The sequence below is a fragment of the Podarcis melisellensis genome (genome assembly GCF_964234715.1).
Source record: "Podarcis melisellensis genome assembly, chromosome: 10".
Taxonomy (NCBI): domain Eukaryota; kingdom Metazoa; phylum Chordata; class Lepidosauria; order Squamata; family Lacertidae; genus Podarcis; species Podarcis melisellensis.
Window position 1 is genome coordinate 44,587,191 of NC_138542.1, and position 27,368 is coordinate 44,614,558.

The window sequence follows — 27,368 nt, forward strand, 5'->3', positions numbered from 1 at the left end:
TTCTGTTAAGTGTGAGGGACGCACGCGCGCGGGCTTTCAACAATCCCAGCGTTTAACCCTTGGGAACAGATTTTTGCCTTTCTCTGCTTTGAACCAAAGGCTTCTCAGACACGTGTAAACAATGCGCGGGCGCGCGAGTATGCAGGCGGTGGGGAATGCGGGGAGGAGGGCGAGTTTCCCCCCCTATGCAGCTATGGAGGAGGTTGAGGGTGGAGTGATTGTTGAAAGCTCTTCAAAGATCCGAATGGAATATATTTTTCTTCGGTGATGTTTTCCATCTGCCGCAATTTATCCTTGCTTGACTCGTTGCCAGTTGTGAAACGACTAGGTATCTCTTTTGCTCTTGTCCAGCCATCGTTATCGACTTGAAATTCTATAACATTTTAACTGCCTTATACTTAGACCATGGGTCCATCTAATGTGTTGTCTCCAGTGGATCTGTGCCAGCCTTAACTGGAGATCTTTGGGATGGAAATTGGGACCTTTTTAATGTAAAGCATGTGCTGTCCCATGGCCTCTCCTACTGAGGACTCAAACATTGCTGCTTAAAGAAACCCTATTAACCCTGCCCCTGCAACCTTAGATCACATTCTTACTTACATGGTGAATTGTTATTCCCAAAGGAGGAATATTTGGGGAGCTATTCCCAATATGTACTTAAGTTACATGTCAAAGTTTATGAATTAAGTCCCTTGACTTTTCTAATACTTCAGCTGCACTTGTTCAGATAAGTGTATATCGAAAGGAATATTGAATTATCCAGTTCAAAAATCCATGGGGTTGAGTTGCTCAGGGACACTTTGTAAGCTACGGAAAGGCTGCAGGCTGAAAAGATAACCATAGTGTGTTGATGGATTGGTGCCCAATGGGGATGTGGTTGGTTGCGATGATAGCAGCCTCAGTTGAGCAGAGGGGTGTAGGGTTGTCCTTACACCAAAACATCACTGCTTCATGTTGTGTAAAATCATGCCTCTTGATTTCAGAAAGCTACAGCTCAGTAGAAGTCACTGCAGGTTTGAAGGAACCCTTTCCTCTCAAAATTTTCTCACCCAAATTTAGTGTTGAGGGCCTGGGCTGGGGAGAAAATTACTATGACTAAGGACCTGACTTCTTTCTGTACAGGGCTGCTAACCTAAAGGTGTTCACAAGAAATAAAATAAAAGTCCCTCCCGCCCCACCAAAGAATACATGTTGTAATGCATTTTGACCCATTTCATTCTTCCTACCCAAATCATTGACCTGGAAGTGAGAGTTTTATGTATGATGAAAAGTTGAGAAGAGATGTAAATACTTCCTGAAATTGTGAAAATGGGAAATCCTGGGTTTATTGGACAAGTGTATTAACCTGCTGTGGTCTGGAGCAGAACTTTGTTGGCATCCATCTATCTTGAGACACAATGCAGTGTGCCTCCAGGGGTGAAGTAAAACCACCTTGTTTTTGCTGTATTAGCAGCACCGATGTGACCTCTCAGGGGCACAAGCCTGGGCAGAGTATGTGGAGGTTCTGGGCTGATCCAGGTTGACGATTCCCATGTGCCTCTCATGTCCCTCTGCAGCACAGCTTTCTAAACTGTGTGTTGCGAGTGCGACACATTAGTGTGTCGGCCGCAGCGTGTAAGTGTGTTGCACGAACACTCCCCACGCTCCTCCTGGGGCTGCAAAGGGGTTAGTTTAACCTCCCGTTTGCTAGCAAAACTGAATTATCGAGCTGAGTGCAGGGTGGGGACCAAAGGTGGACAAAGTACCTCAGAATGAGCACGGCCTGTTTGCTACCAGATGTACTACCCCTCCCCTAACAATAACATTGCCTCTATCTCTTACCTCTTCATTGGCCCCTAAGAATAGCCCTACCTGCATACTGTGTTCACAAAGTGGTCAGCCAGATGTCTACAGGAGCCCCACTAGCAGAAACTTAATGCATCTAAGATAAATACACAAGCAACACACATAGCTGTCAAGTGTCCCTTATTTGAAGGGACAGTCCCTTATTCCAGCGCAATGTCCCGCTGCTGTCCCTTATTGATGGATGTCCCTTAAATGTCCCTTAAATGATGTCCCTTAAATTTCAAATGAAGCAGCTCCTCTCCCTCCCTCCCTGCCGGCCAGGGAGGCTCCAACTGTGTTGCTTGGCTGTGTTGCTCACCCAATAAGAAGTCTAAGAATGACTGGGGGGTGGAGCTTGCATGCCTTGTGCTGATCAAATCAGCTGTGTTCCGTGGGGACTCGCCTTTGCTCAGCACTTCCCAGCGGAGAGGTGACTGTGGTTTTCTTTGAGGCTTCGTTAGGCTGCTGGCTGGGCTTTCTGCCTTTGGCCCAGAGGGTCTCAGAAATTGAACATACCTGTGCTGAGTGCTCGGATCGGAATCGGATGGATACGTCATCAACGGCCCACTCACCCTTGCCGGTGAAAAGGTCTGTCTGGAGCAGGGGCACATGGTGGGGGAAAAGGAAAGGAGATCTTGCGGAGGGGGGAGGCTGTGTGTGTGTGGCTAGTTAATGCAAGCTGAGGGGGTTTTTGAATGCTGGACACCATTTTGTTACACATGCTGCTACAAACTTTGCAGTGCAAAGCCAGGCCGGAGAGCCACTTTAAGTTGAGGCTGCGTAGGCCCTGTGGTGCATGTGATTCAGATTCTATTCAGTTGAACCTCTGGTTACAAAGTTGTTTGGACAGTGTTCTCGAAGCTACCAGCATGAGTTTGACCAGACTGCAAGAGGACAGGAAGACTGGAGTGCCTGAAACAGGTGAGGCTGCAGGTCCCTTATTTTGGCTGCTGGTCCCTTATTTTCAAGGCTGCTGGTCCCTTATTTTCAAATCTATAAGTTGACAGCTATGGCAACACATAATGGAAAGCTCAGAGGAAAGTCTTTTGGGAAGAAGAACAGAATAGCTATATGAAATTCCTGATTTCATTCAGATAATACTAAGTTCAGGACCACCTAAGGATAGCCCTATTTAGAAGTTAGCCTAAAGACCAATACATGAATGAAAAATGGGTCCTCACCAACCAGATGGGTGGGGTATAAATGTTACATTATTATTATTATTATTATTATTATTATTAGTTACAGGTAGGTAGCCATGTTGGTCTGCCATAGTCAAAACAAAATTAAAAAAATCCTTCCAGTAGCACCTTAGAGACCAACTAAGGTTGTTATTGGTATGAGTAACTGAAGAAGTGTGCATGCACACGAAAGCTGATACCAATAGCAAAATAATAATAATAATAATAATAATAATAATAATAATAATAATAATTACTGATGTCGTGTTCTGAAACTAGTCACACTCCAAGGGATCCTCCTTAGAGACATTCACACTGCACATGCAAATGCTAGGGTCTAGGCCTAGTTGAAATTAAGGGGGATAAATTACTTGGAGGTAGGCGCTGATTGGAGGGATCTGGTAGGGAAACAAGCGTTTTGGTTCATATTCCACCTCCGCCTTGCAGCTTTTGGCAAATCACTTGTGCCTAATCCTCACTAGTTTGCCTTTTGCAAAATGAATATTATTTGGTAAATGTTGTGTCAAAGGAATGTTTTGGTGTTAAAAGCTCAGATGCCACTTCAGCCTTGTACTGAGTTTGTGCTTTTTAGGCCAACTTGTCTCCAGGGGTGCCAACTTGGAAAAAAATATATTTGGGGGGCCCAAGTAAGCCCCACCCCACATAATTTATCACATGACATGGTGCATGCACATCATTTAAATGGCAAAGCCCATGAAATTTGGGGGACCAAATACTCCTTGGCTCCTAGGAGTTTGTCTCCATCTAGTCCAGCAGTCTCATTTCCATCAATGGCCAGCCAAATGTCTTGGGAAAACTTAGAAGGAGAGCATGTCCCAAGTGCCTGCAACAGAAGATGAGCCCTGCTGGAACAAGCCAAAGACCCATCTAATCTAGAATGGAAAGGTTTTCTTCAGTATAATTCAAGCAAGATGTAAGAGTTGTTATGGAGAGGGCTCTTGCTGTGGAGAGCCTTTTTGTCACTGCCATGGTGGTGCAACTCTCAGAGCCTATCCCTGCGATGGGGTGAGCTCCTGTTGCTCGGTCCCTGCTCCTGCCAACCTAGCAATTCAAAACCACGCCAAAAAGTACAAGTAGATAAATAGATACCGCTCCGGCGGAAAGGTAAATGGTGTTTCCGTGCACTGCTCTGGTTCACCAGAAGAGTCTTAGTCATGCTGGCCACATGACCCGGAAGCTGTACGCCGGCTCCCTCGGCCAATAAAGCGAGATGAGCGCCGCAACCCCAGAGTCATCCGTGACTAGACGGGGTCAGGGGTCTCTTTACCTTTACCTAACTCTGTGAGTTAGGGGCCCCTTTACCTTTACCTAACTCTGTGCAGCTAGGCTGTTAGCAGAACAGCCAAGAGGAAAAAAAGAGTTTATGCTGCGTAACTTTGGGCAAACTTGACAGAAGATGCTGGTGGAAGGTAGTGCTGGGAAAGGATGAAGAGAAAGAAATGATGAATATGTGACTGAAGCAATCAATCATATTGAAGTCTTAGGCTGCAGAGTAGATAGAAACTTTGCAAAGGGAGATGGGAAAGTATCTTGCACAGTTCTCACTTGCAGCATTGCTTAGTTAGCCCAGCCACAGGTGTGTTGCTTTGAGTGTGGGACTTGGTCTAAGGAGATATTCAGTGCTTCAGATCTCCCTTCTCAGCCCTGAGTTTAACGGGTGACCTTAGGCTAGCCACTTGGTCTGAACTAAACCTACCTCACAGGATTGTTGTTGAGTATAAAATGAGGACGGCAGCATTTGCTCTGTCCTGAGTTCTGTGAGGTTACATGGAGGTATGGAAATGGAATAAATAAATGTGAATATATGGTATATGACCATTTAAGATCTGCAGCCATTCGTCTTTCATGGCTTCCTGGAAGGTGCACTGAAGAATCTGGCTCACATATGATTTTAATAGGTGAAAATGCACAAGCCTTTAGCACTGCTGACATGGGCAAGATTATTTGGCACACAGGTTTAGAGCCCTTAAGTAGGGCTGGTGTCAGGGATCGGCATTGCTGCCAAGGCCTGTGACCTAGTAGTGAGTCGGGGGCACTGCCAATTCCTAGAGCCTCCTGGCTCTGGTACTTTTATTTACAGTGGTACCTCAGGTTAAGTACTTAATTCGTTCCAGAGGTCCGTACTTAACCTGAAACTGTTCTTAACCTGAAGCACCGCTTTAGTTAATGGGGCCTCCTGCTGCTGCCGCGCCGCCGGAGCACGATTTCTGTTCTCAACCTGAAGCAAAGTTCTTAACCTGAAGCACTATTTCTGGGTTAGTGGAGTCTGTAACCTGAAGCGTATGTAACCTGAGGTACCACTGTATTTATTTTCTGTTGCTGCCTGTTCACCAGTGCTCTCTGAGCTAGCAAACAAGCATGAGGGGGGTGAGGAGAGGGAACAGTAACCTTCATATGGCTTATGGAAGATGGTGCAGATTGGGCCAGAAGGAGAGTCAAGAAATTGGGCAGCAGCCATAGTGGAGATGAAGAGGGGGAGATCTTGCCATTGTGAAATGGCAAAATATCTGAAAACATGTCAGGGAAATCAAGAAATGTAAAAAAAAAAAAAAAGTTTACTGTATTTCTATCTCACCCTTCCTCCCAAAAGAGCTCAGGGCTTATACACACATGAGAAACTGTTGCTTCAAAATAAAAGCTAAACAGTCATGAAAGTCGAGTTGTGTCATTGTAAACACAGTTGTTGTTTTTGCTGTTGTTTTAAGAAAAAAATAGTTCTGAAAGCAAGGTCCATTAATAATGTGGATCTTTACAAGATTATTATTTTATAGTATTTGAAACAGCTTTGCCATTTACCTTTTACAACCACTCCCCTCCAAATATCATAATGATTTTTTCCCTGCACCAAATTTCTTGCTAATTATCAAACCCATTTGCCTTAAAATAGATGTTTACAATTCCACATCCTCCACTGTGCTTTCTTGCCTGATTCTGTTCTGAAATCAAGATGCTGGAGCCTGTGACATCACATTAATTCACCATGGCAACAGGCTCTGATTTACTTATTTCAATTTAATTAAAATGCATTTATCAAATTTTAGATGACTTAAATATCTAAATAAATAAATAAATAACCGGAGATCAGAGAGGAGAATTTCATACTACATTCAGCTCACCCTCTCTGAAAAACCTTGGCAACAAAGAGAACCTTAAAAATGTGCACTGAAATTAATCCAATCTGGATTTTTGAGCTGGAATGCCAGGAAGTAATTCTACAGCCCTAGGAGCTTTGATACCAGGGAGCTCCTGAATTAATCTTTGTAGTTGTTACTTCAAGTAGCTGAGGTATTCCCTTCAGTAGCCGCTAGAGCTCCATTTGGCACCCACACCAGGCTCTTCAGCCCTGCTGTAATGGCATGAAATGTCTGGTCAGAGATATTGGAGGATGCACCAAAAAGATTTCGGACTTGGTCCACCCTCTGCCACCAGTGCTCCTGGTCAGTAGTAACCAAACAATAATCTTTTAGGGCTTTCCCATCAAACATGGCAGCGCACAGCTTCTGATACATAATGGTTCAAGTACAGTGTAGTTTTGCCTACTGCTGCATTTTAATTAGTTCCAGGTGTTTGCAGTCTTCAGACGGTTAAAGACTCCAGAGTGATAAAAACTGAGTGCATAGCTGCAAAGGGGAAGTTTTAATTCTGACATAAATTGCAGTTGTTGTCATGGAAATTTAGGGTTGATGGGCTAGAACTTTGGTTTGTCCTTCTGCTGTAAGATCTTGCACCAGATAAATATTATTATACAAAATAGACATCTGTTTCAGGAAAAGTTTGCTTTCATTTTTTGCTTCATGCTTGAACTTTGAGGAAACCCAAGAAGAATGGTTTGTCTTGGTACTGCAGATGCTTCCCTCTGTTGGTACACAAACTAGCGCCATGGAAGTTGAACCCTATCTGAGTCATCTGGGCTATGACTATGGTAAAAATAATAATATTTGTGATAGCCAGGAAACTTAACTATAGAGATGATGGCAGGAGGAGGGCTCTTGCATAGAGGTAAGCCATATAACACAGGCATAGCCAATATGGTGCCTCCCAGATGTTTTGGATTCCAGCTTCCATTAACCCTAGCCATGATCAAAGTTGTAATCCACAACATTTGGCATTTGGAGGATTCTGTATTGGATATCCCTGATAGATCATTTTGAGGTAATTTATTCAATATTATATTATCAGGAAAGGGAACACGCACAAAACACAGCTTGATCCAGTTTTGTACAATTCCTAATACAAAGCAGCTTCTCCCAACCTGCTGCTCTCCAGATGGACCACATCTTCCATCGGCCTCAGCTAGCGTGATGGGCTGAGGCTAATGGGAGGTGTAGCCTAAAATATCTGAGTTTAGGGATATATGGCAAAGTTTTGCTTTTGTTTTAATAGGAACTGTATATTTAAAAACAAAGGGGCCAAAATCTCAAAGTTCATAAGTATAAAAATAATTTCACTTTTAATGTGTCAAATATTAAGGATCTTATGGCCTAAAAGGTCTCTTAACATTGTGTTATCTCTTAGCTATGTCTGTAGCTGTGGGCTTAAAAATCATAGACGGGCTCTGAAAGAAAATTACAGCTATCTTTCCTCAGGAGAGGAGGATCCAAAACAAACCTTTTATCTGACTCTCAATTCCTTTCAGAGGGTGAGGTGACTCTTCAGTTATAGCAAACATGAAAACTTAATGTACTATTCCAGTCAGCCTATGGTGATACCATACCTTCCAGTTTTCAAAATATTGCTGCTTAGTAGTCTGACATAAACAATAGATACTTCAATTATATATCAACCATATTGTTGTGTTCTGGGGTACCTATGCAACAACCTGTGGAACAAGATAGCCTTCTGGACATTTCTGGAATGGGAATGAGGAAAAGCTTATTCAGTTTTTAATCCCACAGTGATAAAATCTCAGTTGTCCTCGGTGTTCAGGTTGATACCCACTTACCTGGGAGTAAGCGCCATTGAACTCTCTGGCATTTGCTTTGAGTATACACATATAGGAGTGCATACATTTTATTAAAACATTTTCTCCAGTTATTTAGACCAACCTAGATATACAGAAGATCTGCACGCCACAAGTTTAAAAGAGACACATTAGAGATTTAGGAATGAACATGGAAATGGAACTGATGTGCTGCATACTTCAGTGACTAATGTGATCATTATATCTGCTGCTCCATTTTCTATAATCTGAGCGCAAGATGTAACGTGGAATTTTAAGGCAGGCAGGCTGGCACAAATGGGCAGATGAGTGAGAAGAACTTAAGCTTGTATATTCGAAGCATCATAGTTTACCATGACTTGCATCCTCAATTGGTTGGTTACTGGAGGCACCTGGTTTCTCTTTCAGTGAACCACTCCCTAAAAACACAGGAGTGTGACCCAGTAACTAGAGAACTAAGCTGGGAGATCGGGGTCCAAATCCCAGCAAAATCCACTAGTTACTGGGTGGTCTAGTCATAAGCAAGTCTTGTGATTATTACTCAACATCAGCTTCCCTTCTGTAAATTAGGAGCGTTCATGACCTTGTTTGGAGGATGAATTAAGTCTGTAAACAACTTCATATTCTGAAAGTTATATAGAAATCACAAGCAGCAGTAAGAGATGCAATGTATACCCAATTCATTCCTTTTTTTTACTGAATCCACCAGTTCTCAATGCATAACATCCTCCAAATGAAGTCACAATCCTTTTTTGCACCACACATCACCATGAACATTTCTTTTGGAGCTCAGCAATGTAAGAGGGGTAAAGTAAAAGAAAATGTCTGCATGCTTCTTGTTCTACCAGCCTCATCCACTGACCATGTCACTGTCAAAGCTCATCACCATTCTTCCTGCCAGAATAGTTAACCACGGGATTCTGTTTCTCTCCATAGTGCTTTTCATTGTTTTTTCATGTTGGTACTTTTGAGTTGCTGGGTGGCACTACTATTCACATTGCACCTTATTGCTGGGCAATTCTCCACATTATGCATTCTAACAACCCTAGGGCAACGTGAAAGAAAACTGGGCACCAGCCAGGGAAGTTAACATAATTTGGGGGTTGAACCCCACATACAATACAACATTTCACACTAACACACAGCTGGCTTTCTCTTAAGCGATTTAGCCACATTTGTGATTTGTCCATTGAGGAGATTTTTGGAATAATGGATTGCTGTGGCCTTGTGGTAGGGTGATGTTCTGGAATGATTTAAGCTTTCATGAAAGCCTCTATAGATGGGGGATCTGATGCAGTATTATATATAAAAAAAGTGTCACAGACTGGATAAAGACTAAGAGCCTAGTTTCTTCTGAGGGATAGAATTCCAGTTTTTCAGTGTGAGTGCATCATTCCCCGCTTTGTTCTTTGTACGAGTTGCTTGGGCTGCCAGACTTCCTGATTTCCTCATTTTGAAGTCCTGTCTCCCACGACTTCCCCACTCACCACCTGCACATGCCATTTGTTCTATGACTACAAGTATTAGAAATTTTCAAAAATTCAGCTAGGGACCACGTCTGCCAGTGGTGCACTTGCATCTCCACCCCCCTGCAATTTCGCTTAGACAGGCATATAGTTGTGCCCAAGTATGTGGAAAACAAGGAGGAAGAGAGAAAACAGCCTCACTGTGAGGAAGAGGTTGAAACTGAAATTATGAGATGGCTAAACTTGGAGGTGGGCAGCTGGGCTCTGGAAAGTTCAACCTTTCCAAGCCCTACTAACATTTCATCCATTCCCCAGTATACTTTATGATGTTGTCTTTGAACAGGTGACTTTAAAAAAAAGAAAACGAAAATAAAATATATACAGAAGGGAAAAGAAGACCCAGATAACTACCGACTGGTGAGCTTGAGATCAATACAGGGACGCGGACTTATAAAAAATATTGGGGGGGGGGGGCCGGGAAAGCTCATGAATAATAAATAAGCTCATGAATATGCAAATAAAGTGGCGCCGCCTCCTCGTGAGCGAATAGGGGAGAGCGTGCTGCGCCTATTAATCAGCTCCAAAGGAAATTGGGTGGAGCTTTTGCTCGGGAGGGAGGGCAGGAGGCATGCAGCCCGCCCCTCCCTGTGCATTTTGGGCTGGGGGAGGGGCGGCGATGGCGCTCTGCTGGAGGGGCGCCGGAGATTATTGGGGGGGCTCCGCCCCCCCAAACGAATTTTTGAGGGGGCTCGGGCCCCCTCAAGCCCCATGGAGTCGGCGCCTATGGATCAATACCACGTAAGTTCAAAGAACAGATCGTTCAACAGTTGGTCTGTGAGCACTTAGAAAAGGATGCTGTGTTTACTGAGACCCTGCATGGGTTTCTCAAAAATAAGTCATGCCAGACAAATCTCATTTCTTTTTTTGACAGAGTTACAAGCTTGGACCCCCTGATCCACCAAACCTGATAGTGTTTCACACGTTACATGTTTTCAGCAGGAAAAGCACTTCCATGCTGGAAAGTTTGAAAACTGCAAATAAATAATTGGACATGACAACCATGTGTGGCTGTCAGCCATTTAGAGTTTATAGGTCAAAAACAGACCGGCTGTCAGTCATGGTCGGTGTAGACTTCTCACGAAAGGCTTCTGTATCCCACTTAGCGCTCTCCTTGAGACCAGCCTTCCAGCCCACCAGCCTGCCTCATGCATAGAAGTCTAGGGACCTGTCTCCTCAGAAGCTTTTATGCCTGAATAGTAAAATGAACATTTTTTTTTTTTTTTATGTTCAGCAAGTGTTGTCCCAGTTATTGAGGATAGACCCATGTTTATAATGGAGGTTAAAGGTAAAGGTAAAGGTACCCCTGCCCGTACGGGCCAGTCTTGACAGACTCTGGGGTTGTGCACCCATCTCACTTAAGAGGCCAGGGGCCAGCGCTGTCCGGAGACACTTCCGGGTCACGTGGCCAGCGTGACATCGCTGCTCTGGCGAGCCAGAGCTGCACACGGAAATGCCGTTTACCTTCCCGCTAGTAAGCGGTCCCTATTTATCTACTTGCACCCAGAGGTGCTTGCGAACTGCTAGGTTGGCAGGCGCTGGGACCGAGCAGCGGGAGCGCACCCCGCCACAGGGATTCGAACCGCCGACCTTTCGATCGGCAAGTCCTAGGCGCTGAGGCTTTAACCCACAGCGCCACCTGTGTCCCATAATGGAGGTTACAAAGCCCTTATCAAGCACTGAAAATCTGGCATCGGTTTATTTTGCAATAATCCCTCGACCAGCTTGGTGAGTTCAGTTGGAGTCTCTTCAATATGGTGGTAGTAAATCTCCCGTTGATCTCAGGCCTCTAATAAACTTGTAGAGATGCATTTTTGCAGCTTTTGTGTGCGAAAGAAGCAGCGGTGGGGTGGGGGTGAGAAGAGACAACTTGAAGGCCTTCTAGGAATAAAAAATCTGAAGTATACTTGCTAGCCAGCTCAGGAACCTTGACTGGGAATCAGGATAGAAATGGAATCAATAAATTAAAAAGAAAAATAGATTTTGTAGCCTGAAGTGGAAAAATACAGCTTATTCACTGTGTTAAAATGCTGAGCCCGAGATTACTGTCAGACAGGACAGGATTATGTTAGGGAGGTAGTTGTGGAGACTGTTCTGCACTTCTCATAAGAAACTCCTGTGGAATTAATCCCAACCTGCATCTAGAGCGCCTCCACTTTCTGTATTTAGTGTTACTCTGTTAGGGTCTACTGACACCTGACAAATCTAATTTAGAGAAACTTCCGTGTCCTCAATTATTTTTATGTATTAGATGACGAGGACATGTGGACATCAGGTGATGTATCAAAAGCTGCTTTTTATTCGGTATCTTTTAAATGAACTAGATCCCTCCCTATATCCATGTCCTATGTGTGTTTCCTTCCTCTCCTTAAATCATCCCTATTTTTCTTTTGTCCTGCCTTTTACTATTTCATATTCCTAAGATGGCAACATTTGGTACCAATTCCTATTTTTGCCCCCATGTCTTACCATGATTTCCTAAGATCTTTTTGTTTTGCTTTTCCATGAACCTCATTGCTGTGGTTCTAGGATGTTGTCTTGGAACTACCATGCAGCAGGAATGCATTGCTAAATTGGCAGCCTAAAAAGATAATTCCCCATCTGTCCTATAGCCTATTGGTTCAATTAGCAATTTGTGCTCTTTTTCTTTTTGGCATTTCCAGTGTCTATTTAACTGGCTTTTACTCTGGTTTTAAAAATGTCAAGGCACTGTTATTAGATTCTGCACAAACATACATGAATTAAATAGGAAACAGGAAGTCCTTGATGCAGATCTTGACATTGGCATGAACGCTCTTGCAGGTTCAGCTTAGTGGGGCGGTTGCTCCAGGTGCAAAATTGTTAGGGGTACAAAATTTCAACACCTGGTGCTGCCTCAATAGAGCTGCGCCCTTCCATTGCTGGGTTCTGTTGAAAACAGCTTCTCCAACTTCCGGTGCTCCCGCCATGGCGAACAGCGGATTCCACCTGTACAGTTAATTAAGGATAATCTGGGGGTAATTATCCTTGCAAGCGCCCCCGACCTTCCGATAACTGCCTCTCACTCCAATGGAATGCAAGGGCAGGGATGCAGAGTGCATAGCACTATACATATTGGAAACTCCCCAAGGCAGTCACCATGAGCGGAGGTACTTCTGTTTCTTTTAAAATGGATCTGGACTTAAGAAACAGGTGTGTTCTGGATGAAGGAGAAAGATAACCTGCTAAATGAATCAGCCACTGAGTGCCTGTGTTTTGATCTGGAGAGGACTCTTGCTATTGTAATTGGAACGCTATGTAAGTGAAGAGCTTGGCCTTTGTTCTCGTTTTACATTATATTTACATTATATTTGTTGTGCTATGATTCAGCAACCTTCACTGAATGGATTACAACTATATATGAAGTGCAAGAGGGATTCAACAAGAACCTATAATTTTCTTTACAGAGTACTTGAAAGAATAGACTGTGTGAAATACTTTGATGATTTGTGACATTGCCTACTAAAGAGAACTCTAATTTTGATTTATTATGGTTTTGGCAAGACACCCGCTCATGAGAAGGTTGGAAAGGAGTAAAGGAGATAAGTGCTGGAAGTAAGCCAAGAGTCATGGCTGGACACTGGAGTGCTTTCGGTTTTGGAGAGGCAAAATGGAGTTGTGGCGTACTTAGAAATGAATTTTTGGAGGAGGGGCAGTGTTGAAGAAAATTGAATGATTACAACATGAAGGAAAAGAAGAAGGTAAACAAATATTTCACACAGAAACTACAGGATATAAATTCCCTCTGTAAGTTAATGGATATGGATTTATTAAATACGAACAAAAGCACACCAGTGGCTGCTAAAACAAAGGAATAAGATCGGAATTGTAGAAGTTGGACTAATTAAGAGAATTGGAGCAGGAACAAGGATTAACATCAACTCCAGATAACTGGAACACAGGAAGTCATCCAAAAACATTGAATTCGGAACTGATTAATTGGCTTTTTTATTGTATTGTGATTTGGCATGATTTGGTATTGTATTAATGTGGGCTCCACTGGATTGTTATTAATGAAAAATTAATAAAAAATAATTTAATAATAATAAAAAAATAAAACAGCTTCTCCATTCGAACCAGGAAGTGACCTCTCCAGACAACAGAATGTCTCTTCTTTACTTTTCTCTGCAGCTGTGATTTCCTGGGTGACACAGATGCCAATAGGCATTTGAATGCACATGTGTACTCCATCCATTTCTGTCCCCCACTGTGTGGCCCCAGGCGCTGGCAGCTCAGGCTATGCCACTGCTTGGTTCTCTTTGGGCTACTTTGATTTTATAAAAACCCCTTTAGCACCTGAGTCTCCTACTAGTCCATGATCATACATGACTGGTGCTAATGGGAGTTGGGGTCCCAACAATATCTGGAAGGCCACAGGTTAGCCACTGTTGTGACTTATACAATTATGTGTGGAGAGACAGAGGGTTTCCCGCCCTTTCCCCTCTGTTTTAATACAAGAGCTTGGGGTCACCCAATTAAATTTAGTGATGGTAGATTTAACACAGACATAGTCCTTCACACAATGCATGTATTATGCATAGCATTCATTGCCACATACAAGGTGTTATGACCAGAATGGGATTAGGCAAATTTATGAGTGACAGTTCTATCAGTGCGAATTAATCTTGTTAGCTAAAGGGAACCTTCAGGTCTGGAGGTGCTAGTCTTCTGGGTTCCAGATTGTGGGTGGGGATGGGAAGGGGAAGGGGGCAAAAACAAGGAAGGACAGTTGTCTTCATGTCCTGCTGCAAGCTTCCAGTAGCATAATTTGACCACTATTCTAATTGGGATGCTGGACAAGAGAAGTCTTGATCCCTCAAGGCTCTTCTTATATTCATATGCTTTAAATTCCAAAGTTCCCTGTAAATGTTTGAGAGCCATTGCAGTGTAGCAGTGAGAGCATTGCACTAGAACCCGGGAGAGATCAGGGTTCAACCTTCCACTCAGCCACTCTCTGGGTGACCTTGGGCCAGTCACTGCCTCTTAGCATAACCTGCCAGCATAGGGTAGTTGTGCGGGTGTGATGGTGAGAGAGAGAACCTGTATCCCACTTTGAGCTCTTTGGAGGAAATGTGGGTCACACAGAATCAACTAAAAAATTAGTATTATTCTACATTTGTAGGAATTGGACGGTTTGGGTTTGAGGGCATGCTGTGAGATGGAGCAGGACATTTTGTGGCAACTGGAAGCGGTTATAGTTAAGACAGAGGGAAATATGCTCTTCCTCCCCCTCAGTTGCAGGGATTCCTGCTTGAGGGTGTGAGATCAGAGGAAAGCCTGAGGAGTCTGAAGGATGGTTATTTGTTCCGATGATCCTGGTGGACTAAATCTGTGAATGGGTCTGTGTGTCTCAGTGCTGATGACAGCAGGGAAATTCAAAGTCTCCAGAAACCTTGATTGCAAACCTCAAACACTTGCTCTCTGAAAAGCTTTTGTGGCTAATTGGGGTGTATGTGTAGGAATAAAGGCAAAACCTAACAGGCAGCTCTGCCAGATCGTCACTTTTGCGCCAATATACTGGTGGTGTGCGTTAGTCATGCATCAATTTTTATTTCCAAACGTGCTTTATGTTGCCTGAAAGGCATTAAATGGAGAGGCAGAATAAATCTGAATTAGTGCAGCTTTTCATGCATTAATCTAAATGAGAGAGACTGAAAAGTGATTTCAAGATAAAAGAGGCATGTTACTGAGGAGTCACAGTTGAGGGCTGATAGACAGAATATATCACAAATACGTTGGCTGGTGAAATGAGTGCACTTTTTAATTTCTTGTTACAATAAAAAGCTGCTTTCGACATTGTGGTTTCTTTGACATCTTTTCTTTTCTTGTCAGCCATTTTGATTCTGTGAAACATGGCTTTACCAATAATGAAAGTGCAGAACATTTTGGGGGTGCTGACTTGAAACAATTACAATTTCTTTACCCTGACTTTTAACACTTGAGATGTATAGTTTTAGGACCTATCTTTGTGGTCTTAAGTCCTTTTAAAATGTTTTTAACATTGTGTTTTAATTGTTGTAACCTGCCCTGGGACCTTAGAGTGAATGGTGGGCTAATAATAGTGGTGTTAACAACAACAACAACAACAACAACAACAACAACAACACACATAACACTCCTGTCAACAGAAAGCATGCAATGGACATGTGATACCAAAATCTGCAAATAATGAACTACTGCATGGGTTTATGTCTGATGCATGTCATTCGGAAGTATTCAGATAGAAGAGTCCCCACCAAACTTGTCCCCATCGCTTGGCAGCACATATTTGAGGCCCCTAATATGGCAGGTATAATCACTCCAGACCCCTTAATTTTCTTCAGAAAGAAGGGAGTGTTACCTTATTGCACAATCAACTCAGGATGAAAGCTCATTGCCATATAACTAGCTGGTCTTGATGCTCAATAAAGACCGGACATAGTCTAGTCGCCACATAAGCTTTGTGCAAGCAATAAAGAGACCATCTGAAGGATCTCTAGGAAACAGCAACAGACACTTCTGCTGTTCCATCTGCCAATTTCCTGTTTCACTTCTCTACCAGTACTTAAAAGGACTTTGGGGCAGCTAGACCCAAACTTCTTCTAACAGCACATTGTTAAAGTATGGAATTAACTTCTACAAGGTGTGGCAATAGCCACCAACTTAAATGTCATGACTAGGTAATTTTTTCAGATTCATGGGGGAAGGTTGTCACTGACTATTGCCATGGTAACTATATGTTACCTTCAGGATCAAAGGAGCCCGGGAAGAAACAGCAGGAGAGATTGGCAAGACTGAATCCAAATCCCTGATAAAGCTCCTTGAGTGCCTTCCTTCACATAATATGTTATGAGGCAAAAATGACAGGGGAACTATCTGTGCCACTTTGAGCTCCTTGGAGAAAGCATAGAATAAACTGTAGTCACTAGATTACATTTTATTTGGTAAACTAGACATAATTTATTTTGACTTCTGGACTGTTGTCTTCCCAAAACATGTTTATCCAGTACCATCAGGTTAATTCAAGTCTTGTTGATAAATATTGTGACTAAGACCAATAGGGAACAATCTAAATTCAGAAGTCTTAGTTACCACTGAAGGAGCCAGCTCTTCTCCCTCTGCTTTCTCTTCCTTTCTGCCCTCTTCAGCAACCCTATTCTGGATTTCCCTAGATTTTTTCACCCCTGACCTTAAAGATACCGTGAGTGCTGTTTGTGCTCTTCTGGTGGTTAACAGCCATGGGTGCCTCTGCTGTGCCTGAATCTTTGTTCCATTTTTAAAGAAAAATATCTGTGCTAGTGAGGTTGTGCTGTGCTTGTGAAGAGTACAGTACTACTCAATGGTCAGTAGTGTACCATTGTAATCCAATGGATGCCCCAGTGAACCATATAGGACAACTTCTGAGTAATCTTGATTAGAGCTGGAATGGAAGAGTACTATTATTACTAGTTTAATCCAGCATGTTGCGCACTCTAGCAGTATGCTACTCAATAAAGGCTTTGACTACACTGCATGTGGGTAAAACCTCAGTGCCTAGGACTTGCTGATCGTAAGGTCGGCGGTTTGAATCCCCGCAGCGGGGTGAGCTCCCGCCATTCGGTCCCAGCTCCTGCCACCTAGCAGTTCGAAAGCACCCCTAAGTGCAAGTAGATAAATAGGGACCGCTTACCTAGCGGGAAGGTAAACAGAGTTTCCGTGTGTGGCACTGGTGCTGGCTCGCCAGTGCAGCTTCATCACGCTGGCCACGTGACCCGGAAGTGTCTTCGGACAGCGCCGGCTTCCGGCCTCTAGAGCGAGATGAGCGCGCAACCCCAGAGTCGGACACAAACTGGCCCGTACTGGCAGGGGTACCTTTACCTTTACCTTACACTGCATGTGCTGCTTTTTTTGTTGCCATGGGGTGCTGAAAGGGATCCTTTTCTCCTACTCCAGTAGGAGCATGGCAGGCTTCAGGGCGTTAGATGGGCTCAGGGGCAATGCCCCTTCCATTCTTGGCTCGTTTTGTTCCCTGGAGTCTGAAAGGGGAAACAAGTGGGATGGGTGATGTTGCCAGTGTGCATGTAGCAGTCAGCTGAGGGTGGGAGAATGGGATGAGGGAGACAGAGATGGGGATGACGATGGAGATGTCAAGGGGTCCTGCTGGATGTCACCCAGCAGGACTGGGCTCTCCAGCAAAATAGCAGAATTGGGGTGGATTGGTCACAGGGACTAGGGTGGGCCAAAAGAGTTGGCTTACCCCAAAGGACCAGATTGTTTCCCAGCTGGAGCCTATGCAGCATCTGCCCTTTTTGGCTCAAGTTTGCATGCCTGGCCCATTCTATTGAGCAGTAGTACTGTACTCTAGATTTAAGCCAGGGAGCTCCAGCACATAAAACGTTAGCTGTTCCACTTGGATGGGACTCCTTCCGCACGCCCTGTGCTCCTGACATCTATGGGTTGGTGTTGGGGCTTCAGGCAGTGGGGAATTGAACTTTCCTGGTCTGGTTGCTGTCTGCCACTGTGACTGAGTGTCTCAGAGAACACTGCTCAGATTGAGTGTGGGTTCAAGGCTTGTTACCTCCCCCTTTTTTGACCCAGGCTTGACTTTTCTTTGTGCATGCAAATGGTGAGTGGAGGCATGTTTTCTTTCTTCCACCTAGTTGGGCTTGAACTCCCACCCCCCATTTCCCAGCTCCATGCCCTTTGGAATGACTCACTGGAGGCTACTGTTATTGGGGTGCCTGTCTGTGTCTGCCTCTGTTGCATGTCCTTAACATCTCCTTGGGTTGCTTGGCGACGCCATCTTTCACAACCTGAGTGGGTCTTTTACAGGCTGTCTACAGACATCCAGCCCAGCCAGCTATGTGGCTGGTATGTTTTGTAGTTACTAGTCCTCTGTTTTTTGTGCAATGCTCCAAAATGGTGGCTGTGAGAAGCATAAGGGGATTCAAAAGCCTGTCTGTAGGAATACCTGGGAACTTTCAGTTTCAGGGTTGTTGCTGTCTCTGCCACTGGTGCTACTGCTGTAGCATTATTGTGCATGTTCAGTGTATGTGGCGCTGCAGGGGCATGTGCTGGGTCCCCCCCCCCATCATCAGGAGTTCATGCGCTTCATGGCTGGCTTGTGGGCACAGGAGGACTTTCTAGGGCTGCTGGGCATATGTTTTTATGCCATGGTTGTATTTCCTGTTTTATGTTTTCCATCTCTGCTCCTGGGCTGATCATACATTGGATACAATTCAAAAGCACACTAGTACAAGTAGATAAACAGGTACTGTTATGACAGGAAGGTAAACAGTGTTTTCGTGTGCTCTGGCTTCCATTACATTTGTTCCATTGCACCAGAACCGGTATAGTCATGCTGGCCACATGACCCAGAAAGCTGTCTTTGGGCAAACGCCAGCTCCCTTGGCCTGAAGCGAGATGACAAGCACCGCACCCCATAGTTGCCTTTGACTGGACTTAACCATCCAGGGGTCCTTTACCTTTACCTTTTAAACCTTACATTGGATATAGTAGCCAGTCCACTGGAATAGTGGTGATATTAGCTTTGATCCTCACATAATGTGAGCATAAGATTGCTGTGCCAAAGGCAAGTACAGTTGTACCTCAGAAGTCGAACGCCTTGTGGCTCAAATGTTTTGGCTTCGGAACACTGCAAACCCAGAAGTGAATGTTCAGTTTTCAAACGTTCTTTGGAACCTGAACATCTGACGTGGGTTCCAATTGCCTGCAGGAGCTTCCTGCAGCCAATCAGAAGCCACACCTTGGATTCTGAACATTTTGGAGGTCAAACAGAGTTCTGAAACAGATTCCATTTGACTTCTGAAGTATGACTGTAATAGTTTTTAGCCACACACACAAACACACATTCTCTACACCATACAGTGGTACCTCGGGTTACATACGCTTCAGGTTACATATGCTTCAGGTTACAGACTCCACTAACCCAGAAATAGTGCTTCAGGTTAAGAACTTTGCGGACCTCCAGAGGTACGGACCTCCAGAACAAATTAAGTACTTAACCCGAGGTACCACTGTATAGTTTCTAAAATGGTAATCCCTAGCTCGAATTTTCTAAAACTTGTTCCTTTGTGCATTTTCTAATACTACAGTATTTGATTTGACCCAGGGTGATAGAAAGAGAACAAAGTCCTCAAGGTCCAGCTAGACACACAATGATTTTTAGATGTGCCCTAACCATTTCCATTGCTTTTGTAACTATCTGTAACATTCGTTGCCTTAGTAATGGCTGCTGTATGCTGAAGTGGTGTTTTCAATGGTCTATATACAATGCCTTCAAAATCCCTTTCCCAAGTTATTCAAAAATCCAACCACAGAGAGCAGATTATTTCCCTCCCCAACCTGCACTATTTTTCACTTATCAACATTAAATTTCATGTGCTCATTGTGTTGTTCAGTAATCCAATTATGCGAGATCTTTCTGCAACTCTTTCAGAGACTGCTTTGGACTCTACTGTAATGAACAGCTTTGTGTTATCAGCATATTTTGGACTTCATTGTTCACCCTTTGCTTTAGATTGTTAATTAAGATGTATTCCAGAGCAGGTCTTAGTGGAATTTCTAAATGTTTCTGCTAAAGCAGTGAGGAAAGACATGTGGGTATGCCTGTCACCTGGCAGGTTATATTTAGTTATTACATTTCTATTCCATCTCATCCATTAGGCTTAAGCAGTGCTCAAATTACAGGTGGGCCAGAGGGGCCCTGCCTCGCTTTTCCTTTGTGACTGTCCCCTTAGCTTGCTTTAAAAAAAAAAAAGGAAAAGGGCCACAATTCAAGCACTAGACTCAAGGAGGACAACAATTTCACCAATAGAAATATACTTATGCAGGAGGTTGTGTTCTGGGGCCCCTCAGGCATAAGTGAAATCACGTAAAGCAGGGAGACCCTCTAAAAAACCTCTAAATGCCTATTTCCCCGTGCTCTCCAGCTTTCTCTCTAAATATCCAGATGTGAAGTTCTGGGGCTGGCCGAAGCATACAGGACATGTAGGAAAGCAAGTGCTGCTGGTGTGCTACCTGTGGGGAGGTTGAGCAGCCTAAACAAAGTCCCACTGAGATTTGGGGCTTCCTCCACCCACAGGCTCTGGGAAGAGTCTGCTTGTGAGCCACAAGAACTCTTCAGCTCTCTCCCGCCATTTCTGGTTGTGATTCTAATTATTTCTTTCTTTCCCGGTGCTGTGCATCTACATAGTCGTGTGCAAGTTGATTGCATATAAATGGGGAGGCGCCTGTACAGTGGTACCTTGGTTCTCAAATGCCTTGGTACTCAAACAACTTGGAACCCAAACACTGCAAACCCAGAAGTAAGTGTTCCAGTTTGCGAACGTTTTTCGGAAGCTAAACGTGCTCCGTTTTGAGTGTTATGCTTCTGATTTGAGTGTTACGCTGAGGTCTGTCTGTTTTTGCTTTTTTTTTTTTTGCCTTTTTATATTTGCAGCTCTCTTTCTTTTGTTTTTGTGACTGTGTGGAACCCAGTTCAGCTACTGATTGATAGATTGTGTGAATGCAGTACATTGTTTATCGCTTTCATTTTATGGATCAGTGGTCTCATTAGATAGTAAAATTCATGTTAAGTTGCTGTTTTGGGGGTTCTTTTAAAAAGTCTGGAATGGACTAATCCATTTTCCATTAATTTCTATGGGAAGGCGCACCTTGGTTTTGGAACGCTTTGGTTTTGGAACAGACTTCCAGAATGGATTAAGTTTGAGAACCAAGGTAACACTGTATTAACAATTGCATATCTGTATACCTGATGTATCAGCCCAAAAATGTTGTTCAGTTAAAAGAACTATTACTTTTGAAGCCTGCTTGTTGCTAAACTAGATTGTGGTTTAGCTTAGTACAGTCTTCCGTGAGTGACAGTAGGTCTCAAAAGTCCTACCCAGAGGTCTTTTGTGGGCCCTCCGCCCAAGCTCCTTTTAACTGGAGATAATGAGGAATTGAACTTGGGTCCCTCCTGCATGCAAGGCATGTGCTCTGCCTCTGGGCTTTGGTCCCAAGAGTGGTGGTTTTGTACAAGACGGATGTCTGGCATTTCAAGTAGAATGTATTGTGCCATTCCTGTAAATTCACATATTTTATTAACAGTTAAAAGGTAATTTCAAATACAGTGGACCCTCTGGATACGAATTAAATTTGTTCAGTGAGTCCATCTGCAACCCAAAAAGCCTGTAGGCAGAGGTGCTGCTTCTGCACACGCACGCAGCACGCAGAGTGCTTCTGCGCATGTGCGAAGTGCGCAGAGCGCTTGTGCACATGCTTGCATGGCGAAACCCGGAAGTATACACTTACGGGTTTGCCACTTTCATAACCCATAATTTACGTATCCAGAGCAGTACATAACTAGAGGGTCCACTGTAAAGGGGGTGGAAATGGGGTTCTGCTTGTGGTCCAGAGCTGGAATGGGTTTTATGAATTCCTTGTCTTGGAACTTGGACAATATATTCTGTAGCATGCATTTGCCCAACAGAGGGGTATGGAGAAAGGATTGCATGGAGAGTCTGTTTTCACTGCCTTGCATCTGTTCTTGAGGAGGCTTTCAGGAACTTCTAGTCTGGAACTTTCACCTTTGATAAACTCACACAAATAATTCCAGAGTTTCTCATATATTTGCTTTACTTTAGGGACTAAAGTGGGCAGCTACTTTGGAATTCTGTTTTTGAAAAGACTATGAAGAAACTGGGTTACTGTAAATCCCTTCCCAGTAGCAAATATTTTAGATGTATATAATTAGTGCCAAATGCCCCTGCAATACTCTAGTTTGAGTTGTACGCCATCTCTTCTCAGTCCCCACCCTCTACTCAGTTCTCCCTCCCATTCTAGTGAAGTGACTTGAGAGTTGTGGGGGTTTTTTGGGTTTTTTTTTAAAAAACTGCTCCTATATTTCCCCGTACCCTTTAGCATTTGACAATGGGATGTAGGTGGGCACATTTTTGTTTTACTTTAAGCAGACAGTGTACAAGCTAAACGAGCCTGACACTTTATGAAGATGAGGGGCATAACTCATGAGTAATTTTTATTAAAACTACTTCCAAATTTTCAGAATGTACATGTTCATGTTTAGGTGTCATAAATACTAAAGCGTTGATATTCATATATCTCTTCCTCTTCAAATAGATATGAGAGTTTCCTTTCGGTGCCAAAAGGTTGCTCAAGTGAATTTATAGCTAACTTTAAAGCAATACGAAAAATGGATTAAGAACAAGAGGGAAAAAATCTGCATTAAAAAACAGAGTGGAGTTAATGACATTTATAGCCAGCCAAAAGCTGTGCAGAAGAAAAATATTTTAATGGTCCACCTAAAATTAGGCAGCGGCGGGGGTGGGGGTGGAATGAACCAAGTATAACTTCCGAGTCTAAGCAGACTTTCAAAATAATTCATTGCATACTAGCTTAGCTACAGCTGTGACTATTTGTTAAGGGGTAGACAAAGTGATGCCATTCAGATGGTATTGGACTACGACTCCCTTAATGTCTTGCGACTGGCGATGCTGGCTGGGTTTGATGGGAACTGGAGTCCAATAACACCGGAAAGCGCCGTGCTGGCTGCATCACACCTTGAATTGTAGGTGGGCTTTATAATTTACTCCTGTGTTTTGGCTTTTGAAGGTTTCTTTCTCTGCAACGTGGAAGTGGAACAAGTATACTGCAGAGCCACATCCCCACAATGCCTTTGCTCTGAGGAGGCGTCCCTTCCACAGAGCAATGGCTCAGAAGGCCTCAGCACAGAGGAGGTGAAGGAGAGACAGAGGTGGAGATGGTAGGGGGAGTCTGTGGCTGCAGCTACCTGGCATACAGCATCTGGCACTAGAAGCGACTGTATAGGTTAAAACACGAAACTGAGGAAAGTTTCAGTAACAATTTCTAACCTGGTTTTCTGTGATTTGCCAGACAGTAGACAAAGCTATTGAAAAGTGCAGCTCCAAAGCCCTACTGAGCGAACAAAACTAGCTACATGGTTCTTTGGATCCTGCCCACAGTACAGTGGTACCTCAGGTTAAGAACTTAGTTCGTTTTGGAGGTCCATTCTTAACCTGAAACTGTTCTTAACCTGAGGTACCACTTTAGCTAATGGGTCCTCCTGCTGCTGCCGTGCCGCCGCCACGGGATTTCTGTCCTCATCCTGAAGCAAAGTTCTTAACCTGAAGCACTATTTCTGGGTTAGTGGAGTCTGTAACCTGAAGCATATGCAACCTGAAGCGTATGTAACTTGAGGTACCACTGTATAAGGCAGAACTGCATTAAACCAAGCTGATATATGATGATTTGTCATTCGCAGCCTGGTGTCCCCATCTGCCCCAGCCAGCACACAGGGCAAGAGGCTGAGGAAGGCTGGAATAGGGGATAGAGCCCACAGGCTCCTGGGCACTATCTACCACAGGCACAAGCCCATTACACTTAGCTGTGCTGTTGTGATTATTGTAAATTATTGGACCCAAAGTTCAACAAGCAGGTTGTGGGAGTTTGTGCAGTGAAACCTAAGAATGCACGTGCAGTATATGTTAGTTAATGCCTGAAGAGGCTAAGACCATAGACCTGAATTTGCTAGAGAAGGCTCCACTGGGTCACGCTCCCTCGCCTTTGGGGAGGGAGGAGGTAAAGGTTTTCCTGTTTCCTTTTCTCTCTCTCTCTTCTTCACACCATGTGAGCAGACAGATATGCCTGGGCTCTACTCCAAGCCCGGACTCCCATTTGGAACTGATTTTGTATTTTGTACTCAAAAAGTTTTTACCTGTGCTAACTTTGCTGTTGCGTTGGCTGATGCATTAATGAAACTTCATATTATGTGAGTAAAGCATTTAAACTTACTAAAGTGTGTGGTCTATTCACTGTGAAAGGGGTTAAGAAAGGGGAAAGACAAAGCAGCACATTTTAAGTGTCTAAAAGGAGTTATTTAAAGGTCTAATAACCTATTTTTTCTGTGCTAGACAAATGTTATACATGCTTGTGTTTCTAAACTCTGCTGGGGGCTCTTTTGATTAAAGAGTGAGCCAAGCCCCATGCTTTTTAAATTCAGGCAGCCAGCTGTTTCTTTTGTAGTTTCCCCCATACAAAGGACTTCAGGATTAAAAACACAATCAATTCCCATCACAGGTCTCTTCCACTCACCTGGAACCTCTGGCAATGAAGATACAGGAATGTCCCCCTTCCCCCACACATCTAGTGCATAGCCCAACAACTCAGACCAGACAGCACTTACTCATAGCAATTGTGTATCCCACTTTGTGCAGGTGGGTCTGGATTGCAGCCACTATTCAGCTTCTTTGAGGATTATTCTCCCTTGTATTTATATTTCTTAGCAACTACTTGAGGACATATTGTATCATTGAGTTGTACCTAATGAAAAGCCTTGTTGGTGGCTTTGTAGTCATGACCACCCACTGGTGCTGAGGGCCTAGCAGCACCTTCCTGGGTTATGTGTGGGTTATGATCCTGTGGAACTACAATGATAGCCATTAGCTAACTTGCTGGAACAAGTGGTCCATCCATGGTACACTGTCACCGGTGTGTGGATGAGGCCAAGCTCCAACCTTGGCAGCCTAGGAGACTCAACCAGCTGTGTGGACACATCTTGAGCGCAGATGGCTTCGTGTAAACTGTTATGGGCTTGCTCTGCATTCACATTAGCATTGCTTGACTTAAAAGTAATTTTAGACTGTTCAGAGGCTTTCTGGGCACCTGTCCCAGAGTTCCCTGCAGAGATTCCCAAAACAGTACACCGTGGGTGGGACATTTCAAACAGGCAGCATCCACATTAGGATGGAAGCAGCTGAGAGAGAAACAGTTCCGAATCAAGTAAGTGTTTAGCTCTGCTGAAATGTGATTTGCTCGAAACCGTGTGACGTAAGGATGTAAATAATTTGGAACGGTCGTATGGACAAACAGCACCACATTCCTAGGGAGAAAAAGAGACATGTTGCATGGAAATTCTGTTTTGCAGGGCCACATGATTAATTGGAATTGCAAGCAGAGCGTATCTCAGAAAACTGCTGGTTTTTAATCTGCTTTTTATAAATCCTTGCTTTTAATTATAAAATAGCTGCTGGGAGAAATTGTAATGACTACTCAAAACAGTCAAACTGGAAGGGGGAGTCGGGGCTAAGCTAGAAGGGCTCCCAAGTGCCCCTTTGTACCCCTACATAAATGGGCTGCAACCCACATAACATCTCATGGCCATGGACACCAAGCCCCCTGCACCCATTAGCACACCTGGCTAAATGCTGAGCCAGGAGTACAGACAGAGCATCAGAAAGTGACTAAAAACAACTGGGCCATTTCCAATAGCTACACCTCTCCCCATCCTATGTCATTCAAAGCTTTATCTTTTAGGCGGGGGGTGAGGCTTAGACATGGGGAGGAATTTTCACTGCTACATTGAAATTCTCACTGGAGAAAAATGGTTAGGAGTGGGGGTGTAGGTGTACTTTTAGAGAGTTTTAATTTGTCTTTTGCCACTCTTTGATGTTATATACCTTCTTTCTGTATTCCTGCTAGGCTAGGAGTGTTTGTTGGTAGAGCGCTTTGCATTCATGGCCATGAGAAGAAGAAGGTTTTCTGGATTTGGGGTGTGGGTGTGGGGAAGAATAATTACGTTTCCTGGATTTTTGCATTTCCAATGCCTTAAATGGGTTGGGATCTGATTTAACATGTTTATTTGACCTGTCTTTAGTAAGCAAAACTAAAAATAGTATTAATGACATGTAAATGTTTGTTTTTCCAATGACCTGAGCATTTAAATTGAAATATTTTATTAGGAAACAATACAAATCACACACTAACCACAGCTGCAGGCAGTGACGGAGTACCAGAGATACACTACTCATCAATTGACCCCTTACTTACAAACAGACCAATGACTCTGGGTGTGTACATGCATACTGCGCTGTTGCTCTTCAGCCTGGACCCAAAGCTTTTGGTGATATTGCTCTCACTGGTGAACAGCTCCACCTCCTTCTCTGAAAATTCCAGGGGTTCTTCACAGTGTTTGAAACTCCCATTTTTCTAGGCACGTTTTTTGTGACAGGGAATTTCATTAGCACAAGCAGTTTCTGAGCTCTGGGCGCAGTACTGTGCCTAAGATTTCAGATTAAAACTGCAGAGTGGAAGGAAAGGAGGACCCTTTTCTGTCTCCCCACTTTTAGCTACTCTCTGAATACTGGAGAAGAGACCCTCTTAAGAATATTAGGAGGGTAGGCAGGGGAAGGACTAGAGCACGTGAAAAATGAACATAATATTTTAGCTGCAGTTCATTCATTTTCAGCTTTGTATGCTTGTTATTTAAAAAGTGTGCCTAAACATTCCATTGTTGCGCCTGTAACCTAGGCTTAAGGTGCCATTTAGCTCCTAGCTTTCATATCTCAGTTTCTAACATTGGTTCTTCATCAGGTACAGACCCTCCAAATGTCCTTATTTTCCAGGGACAGTGCCTGATTTAGAGAAACTGTCCCAGTTTCTGATTTGATCCTGGAATGTCCCACTTTTCTTTAGGATGTCCATTTATCATTGGAGAAATGTAAGGAGTGTATGGAGTTATCCGATCCCTGAGCCATCTGAAGGCAGCCCTGTATAGGAAAGTATTTAATGTTCAATGTTTTATTTTGTTTTTATATGCGTTGGAAGCTGCCCAGAGTGGCTGGGGCAACCCAATCAGATGGGTGGGCTCTAAATATGGGCTATAAATATTAAAGTTATTATTCTGGAATGGAATGTCCCTATTTCAGAGAAATGTTGTAGGGTATGCAGGTAGCAACCCAGAGGGCCACTCAAGGAGATCCTCAGAGTTGGAGGGCCTGCCTGCTCCTCAAGGTCTTCATCCAGTTCATCCTCCAAGAACTTCATGCCTGCTTCTAAGTCAGGCACAGCCATGACATTATGCAAACT

The 27,368-nt window shown here is 43.7% G+C and overlaps 1 protein-coding gene across 5 annotated transcripts in view; it reads left to right on the forward strand.

The window, feature by feature from the left end:
* Window positions 1-27,368, forward strand: part of TCF20 (transcription factor 20) — a 186,565-nt gene that overhangs the window by 1,060 nt on the left and 158,137 nt on the right. The gene's annotated exons all lie outside the window — the stretch shown is intronic.